Source organism: Piliocolobus tephrosceles, chromosome 5 (assembly GCF_002776525.5).
Source record: "Piliocolobus tephrosceles isolate RC106 chromosome 5, ASM277652v3, whole genome shotgun sequence".
Lineage (NCBI taxonomy): Eukaryota > Metazoa > Chordata > Mammalia > Primates > Cercopithecidae > Piliocolobus > Piliocolobus tephrosceles.
In genome coordinates this window covers 27204149-27211627 of record NC_045438.1, presented here as the reverse complement: position 1 = coordinate 27211627, position 7479 = coordinate 27204149, and the positions used below count along the sequence as shown (strand labels likewise).

At 35.8% G+C, this 7479-nt stretch overlaps 1 protein-coding gene and 1 pseudogene across 7 annotated transcripts in view; one reads left to right on the top strand and one right to left on the bottom strand.

Annotated features, from left to right (window-relative positions):
- Positions 1–7479, top strand: part of PTPRK (protein tyrosine phosphatase receptor type K) — a 555246-nt gene that overhangs the window by 84603 nt on the left and 463164 nt on the right. The window lies entirely within an intron of this gene.
- LOC111554938 lies at positions 3857–4277 on the bottom strand (annotated as a pseudogene).

Here is a 7479-nt window from a genome sequence, read left to right as displayed (position 1 = left end):
CCCTTCCTTCCTTCCTTCCTTCCTTCCTTCCTTCCTTCCTTCCTTCCTTCCTTCCTTCCTCTGTCTGCTTGCCTGCCTGCAACCTTGACCTCCTAGGTTCAAGTGATCCTCCCACCTCAGCCTCCTGAGTAGTGGGGACTACAGGAATGTACCACCATGCTCAACTATTTTTTTATTTTTTTATTTTTTGTAGAGACAGGGAACAGTGGCTGACAAAATAGCCTTGCTATTTTGCCAAGGCTGGTGTTGAACTCCTGGCCTCAAGTGATCCTCCCACCTTGGCCTTTCAAAGTGCTGGCATGAGCCACTATACCCAGCTAAATTCCTTTCCTGAAGTGAAATAATTCTATTTATTCAAGTTTATTCTGGAATGGACCAGCATAAAAAAGATTCCAGTACTTTAATTTTGATGCTTAGTTTTTTTTTTTTAAACTAATTATATTTATTGAGTTCTTTGAGTGCCAGACACACTCCACATTTGTGATCTCATTTAATACTTCAACAATAATATATGAGGTGAATTCTATGACTGAGTTGAGTTGTATAATGAGTAAATAAACTGAGATTTCAGAAGGGTAAGCAGTTTGTTCCAAGTCATATGGCTATTTAGTGTTGGGATCTGCTCTGCTATTATTCACAGCTATATTCAGTTGCCCTGGGTGTTGTGTATCTTTCCAAAAACGTTGAAAGGGAGGTTTAGAAGTATTCAGTTATTTGTATTATGAGTCATTTTGAAACGGAGTAGAAAGATCATTTAGGAAAGTCCCATATGCCTTCTTGTCTGTCTATGGCTGGTTTGCTCAGGAGAAAAGTCCACAATTATACAATTGTACTCAGAGATCATATTATTTTTTTATCTCTGCCTCATCAGAGACGTTGTGAATTGTCCCAGACACAAGATAATCTTTTTGTTTCCATTCACCTGGGCTATTTTGGAGGCTAGTTTGTTATTCTCCTGCAGGAGTAATTTTATCCATGTAGTTCCTAGACTGTTGTCTAAATGGAAACAAGGTGGGTTTGTCAGCCACTGTTGCCTAATGATGGTTTTAGGATAAAGTATCTTATCCCATATTAGCCTAAGAGATCTCTGACTTGGGATTTGGGGTGATTTAATACAAAATCATTCAAAGATTTCTTTCCGTCTTTTCTTTATGGCTTTTGGACTGCATACCTATGACTTTCTCTCCTGTGCTCAAGTAGCTTCTTAGTATCTATAAGTAAAAGTTACTTATAAATGTCTGTTAAAAAAAACTCTTAGAGGCTGGGCATGGTAGCTCACCCCTGTAATCCCAGCACTTTGGGAGGCTGAGGCAGGAGGATTGTCTGAGCCCACAGGTTCGAGACCAGCCTGGGCAAAATGACGAAACCCTGTCTCTATCAAAAAAAAAATTAACCGGGTATGGTGGTGTGCACCTGTGATCCCAGCTATTCGGGAGGCTGAGGTGGGAGGATCACTTGAGCCTGGGAGGCAGAGGTTGCAAGGTGCTGAAATCTGAGATTGAGTCACTGCAGTCTAGCCTGGGTGACAGAGCAAAACCCTGCCTCGGAAACAAACAAACAAACAAAACACAAAAAAACCTCTTAGAAATGCCCTGGAATAAAAAGAATGAAATCCTGTCATTTGCAACAGAATGGATGGACATGGAGTTCACTGTGGTAAGTGAAATATGCCAGGCACAGAAAAACAATATCACATGTGGGAGTTTCCAAAGTTGATCTCATGGAAGTAGAGAGTAGAATGTTAATTACCGGAGGCTGGGAAAGGTGTGTGTGGGTTGGGGGGTGGGGAGAGGGGATGAAGAGAGGTTGGTTGATCAGTACAAACATACAGTTAGATAGAAGGAACACGTTCTCATGTTTGATAGCACAGCAGGGTGACTATAGTTAACAACAATGTATTGTATATTTCAAAGTAGCTAGAAGATTTGAAATGTTCCTAGTACAAATAATGGTAAATATTTGAGTAGATAAATATCTTAAATACTTTGATTTGATCAATACATGTTGTATACATGTATCTAAATATCACATGTACCACAAATATGTACAAACATTATGTATTAATACAAATAGTTCAAGGAAATATGATGGAAATTGAAAAATAAAGAATAAAGGTTAAAATATTTAAAATAATATTAAAATCAGGGTAAAATAAACTATAGCTGCAAAATCATAAAACAATTAAATGAATATACCTGTATTAAGGAAATAAAATTTAATATAATAAAACTACTGAATAAAAATTAATAATAAAAATGTAAAAATAAAATGGAATAAACTACATTGAGTTAGGGGTGTGTGTGTGTGTGCGTGTGTGTATTTGTGAACACAACATACCTGTATGGTAGGGGTAACATTGGTTTAGATTCATTTTGTACTTCATACCTGTGTTCAAAAGACTCAACCGAGCCCTTTGTGAGGATATTTTGACTTTGAAAATCTGGAATTGATGACTCACTTAAAATAGTTTTATCTTGGGACTGAAACAGGGACATAGGCATATTTTTGTATGATTCACATCAGAGCTGATAATCTTAATGGTTTGTAATGGGCTTAAATGATTCTACAGTTTTATATAAAGCATGTTAAATTGTCAAGGCTCATTACTACGTAACTATAAATGGACAGAGTTTTATAATAAGAAAAATGTACATTTGTTTAGCCATTGTCTCCTAGGAACTTCTCTCTATTATTACATTACTGCATTTGCAAAGACACCAAAGGTGCAGTTTGATTTATATATTGCAGTAGTAATTCCTAAAATATTTAATTTATATCAGGTTTTTAAACTTGAAAATGAAATCTATTCAAAATATATCCGAGTATTCGTACAATAAGAAGTTATCACAGTCTACCTATTTTGTAAATGAGGAGCAGTGTTTATTTTTCATTGGGGTTTTTGATTTTCTGTTTTGAGCATTTAAAACAAAATCCTTTGAAAATAGTAGTTGGTGATCGCAATGGTTTATGACAATTTTAACAAATTGTATTAGAAAACTCTAAGAAGCTGTGTTTTCAACCGCGCTTTTTTCTCCTCCTGTCTTCCCTCCCTTTTTTTCCTCCTCTTCCTTCCTTCCTTCCTTCCTTCCTTCCTTCCTTCCTTCCTTCCTTCCTTCCTTCCTTCCTTCCTTCCTTTTTGCATTGAGATAAGAACTTAAATAATATTACATCTTTCCACTATGTCTAAAAGAGTTGGAGGTGGAGAACAGTACATTTTCCATGAAAATGTCAGCCTGCCACATAGCTCTGCCTAGTAGCCAAACCGTTATTCATTTGGATTCTCTCTTGGCTTTACATTTGGAAACAGTGTTAGGTACTTATGATTGAAAAGGAGATCTCATGTTGAGCTTTTATTGTGTTGGATGTACTTAAAGGAGATTTTGTAAAAGACCATTGCTTCATTAAGAACGGAAGAAAGAAAAACAAACAATTAGATGCAGCAAATGGTAGGATTTTTGATAGTTTAACATGACCATGTATTGGGCATTTTCAGTTCATAATGAGGCTTGCCCTAACTAAAATGGCATTTCATTTCTGTTGATATGCTCTTGACATTATTGGTGACATCTGCTAAATTGTAAACTATATATATATATATATATATATATAGTTTACATATATATGTACATATATGTATACATATATAGTTTATATATATGTATATATTAAATTGATTTCATTCTTACATCATCAGCTGTGACCACCAGTTGAGCTGGAGAGATTGGAATCTAGTGTTTTATTTATTAAAAAAGACATTTTCAGACTGCTTAGCTTACAAAGATATTTTGTATTCTTTTTCAAAATATATTTTATTTATCGTGGATGCTTGTATTTTTTTTCAATCTTTCATATGATTTTATTTTCTTCCTTCAACCATAATAATATGATATCCAAATTTTGTCTTAACCGGTGGGTCTGTAAACACAGGCTTATCCATCCCACTTACAGGCAAGGCAAATGCTGCTTTTTGAAATGGTCCCACCATGGACCATCTGGTCATCCAACCCAAGTTCACCCCCTTGCTTGACTTTATCTTCACTATACTGTGAGGCCACTTCATTGAACCTCATCCCAGACTTTAACTTTTCCATGGCTTCCATGATTTTGCCATGTTTTTCACATAGAATGTGTCTGACCTTTACTGCATTGCCACCACCTTTGGGACCTTGAGCCTTCTTGTCAGCACTGTCACTCCCAGAGGCTGCTCCCCCTTTCCCCGCTTTTCCAGAACCACTTTTTCCTTTGGGCGGCATCTTGTAAGCTTGTTGTTGAACTCTGAACTGCTCGGATGCTGGTATTTTTAAGGCTGCATATTTATTTAAAATTTATGAAGAACCCTGGAAAACATTCCCAGCACAATACAAAGTCCACACATTTGCAAATAATTAAGAATATTTGGCCGAGCACGGTGGCTCATGCTTGTAATTCCATCTCTTTAGGAGGCCGAGGCAAGTGAATCACTTGAGGTCAGGAGTTAGAGACCAGATTGGCCAACATGGTGAAACCCTGTCTCTACTAAAAAATACAAAAATTAGCCATGCATGATGGTGGGTGCCCGTAATCCCAGTACTCAGTAGGCTGAGGCAGGACAATTGCTTGAACCTGAGAGGCAGAGGTTGCAGTGAGCCGAGATCACACCATTGCACTCCAGCCTGGGTGACACAGCAAGACTCCATCTCAAAAAAAAAAAAAAAAAAAAAAGAAAGAAAATTTTAAAAATCACACGTTGACTAATGAAGATTTCTCTAAATGTTTGTGTATGGGATGTGCTTTTTCTTTTTGGAAGACACCAGGTATGTTCACGTCTCCAGGTTTCTGCCTGAGGGTGCGTGGTGCCAGTTCAGAATCTAGCACACAGTAGGTTTCCTAATCCACATTTTCCTGAATTAATGTCTCATTTTTCCTTACGTTGCTTGTTTTTTGCTAGGACAAATTCCTGCTTATATTTCAATGTCAAATCTTAAAGTCACCCTTTTGTGACTTTTCTTGTTCATTTTATTTTTAAAGCAGAATTAAATTTCTGTATGTGTGTTTTATACACTCTCATGCCAGCGCATAAGCTGCTTCATTAGTTATCGTGTCCTCTCTGTCTTTTCTGCTGTTATTAAAGGTAGGTATTATATTTTAGTCTCATTGTATCATTAGTACTTAATATATTCTCTGATATAGAATGAACACTTGATAAATGCTTGTTCAATCAAGTAAAGTCAGAGACTTCAAAAGATAACTTGGGAGGACAACTAGCATCTATTGACTTCATAAAATATGTTAGTATCTTAATTAGTTACTTTATAATTCAATGCCCATATAATCTTTTAAATAATCTTTGGAGAAAGGAGACACTATTTCTATTTACAGTCGAGGAAACTAAGGAGCTAAAAAGTATAGAATTAGGCTTTCTCCGCATCTGTCTCCTGTCAAAGCTGTATTAAGCTGCTTCCTGAGATTTTGAATTTCTATGGTTTTAGAGTCATTTCTTTCTTAACTCATTGGTAAGTGACTTGGTGGAGTGTACAATTTTCAAAACTAAGTTTCTTCCCTTAAATTCCTCATATTATATAAGCATACTCATTCAATATTCATCCATCAAGGTGATTCTATTATTCCCACAAGGAACCATTTCATCATCACAATAACACCTAAAATCTCTTACAAACTGCTGAAATTTTCATTCTGATCTTTTATAAATAAAATTTCATGCCGAATAAGTGAATTCAAAAATGATAAAATGCCTATAGTTTAAAATTAACTTTATATTGCATTGATCATTATACAAATATATCTCATTATGGTTGATGTTCTCAGTCTATTTGATCTTTATTGTAAGTCTCTCAAGGTAGAAATTATCTATTAATAATGCACACTTCACTGAATAGAGTAAGTTTACATTCTGAGTCACTAAGGCAAACTTCTAGAAGAGCATCTAGAATTTTCTTTTTTAAACATAAATACCCCTTTACAACATTTCTCTGCTCCCATGTCTTGCCACTGGAATGCAATGGAATGCATTGTAAAAAGATATATATTTTATGGATTAGATGATGGTGAAGTTTTTAGTTGTCAGATTTTACTTTGCTATAACTTTGGAAGTGGGACTATTACCTTTGTTTTATTGTAGTCTAATTAATAGGACAAGACCAGGAAGTATGAATCTTTATTTTTATCAAAAAACCAAGAAGATTTTTATATTGGCTATTAGCTCAGTTGCTTGGAATAATGTATTAGTCACCTGGAGATTATAGGCTTATCACCTGGTGGACCATAGCTTGAATTCTTTCTTGAGCACATCTTTGACATAGCCCCTGTCAGCTCTGTCACCAGGGAGGTAGGGCAAGGCTATGAGGATGGAAGTATATGTTAATTAGCTACTTTGGAAAAGCAACTCGAAGTTCAGACTTCATGACCATAGAATTCTAAGAATTTCCAGTTGGAAGGTACCTTAGGGTCATATGTTCCTGTCCCTCCTTTTAAGGATAATGAAATTGACATGCACAGAAGCTAAGTGACTTACCCTAGTTTACTAATAGCATAGATTGGATTTAAGGTCTTAAATTTTCTTAACAAATGTGCGGATCCTTCTTGATTTATGAAGGGATTACATCTCGATAAACCTATCATAAATGAAAAATATTGTAAGTTGAAATACATTTAATACACCTAACGTAATGAAAATTACGATCTAGCTTAGTCCACCTTAAATATGCTGAGAACATTTACATTAGCTTACAGTTGGGCAAAGTCATCTGACACAAAGCCTATTTTATAATAAAGTGTTGAATATCTCATGCAATGTATTGAATACTGTATTGAAAGTGAAAAGTAGGATGGCTGTATGATGGCTGTATGAGTACTCTAAGGACAGTTTATACTGAATATATATCACTTTTGCACCACTGTTAAGTAGAAAAATTGCAAGTCAACCCATCACAGGTTGGGGACCCTCTGAACTCTAGTCAGGATAGATAATTGAAATTCATTCTGAGTATTCAGTTGTTTGTAGGTTAGTTAACTTGTTGGTGTAACTTGTACTTGCTGTTAGTTTGTCTGGAATGACTGTTTACCACAGATCTTCACATTGACATATTTCTTCCAGTCATCCCAGTTCCTCCTCCCCTCTAGCACTCTGTATGACATTCCTAGATCTAACTGCCATTGCTTGTGGAACGTAGACTCCATGAACATTTCACTGTTTTTGCTGAACTCAGTATACTTAGAACAGTGTCTACATTTACTATATATTTATTGAACAAGTTGAAAGAATAGATAATGATAGGCTTTAAACCTTACTAGTCTACTAATGATGTGCATCTTTAGGTTGCTATAATTGCTTTCTCCTAAGCTGGGGTACAATGCTTAGCCATGGAATCCTGCTATAATTCTGAGCAGCTGATTCTTCAGTTGAAGAATGGACTCAGTCTTATCCCTGAGTGAGTAACTCCACTGAATTCTTAGGAAGCAGACTTGTCATTTCACAGTGTC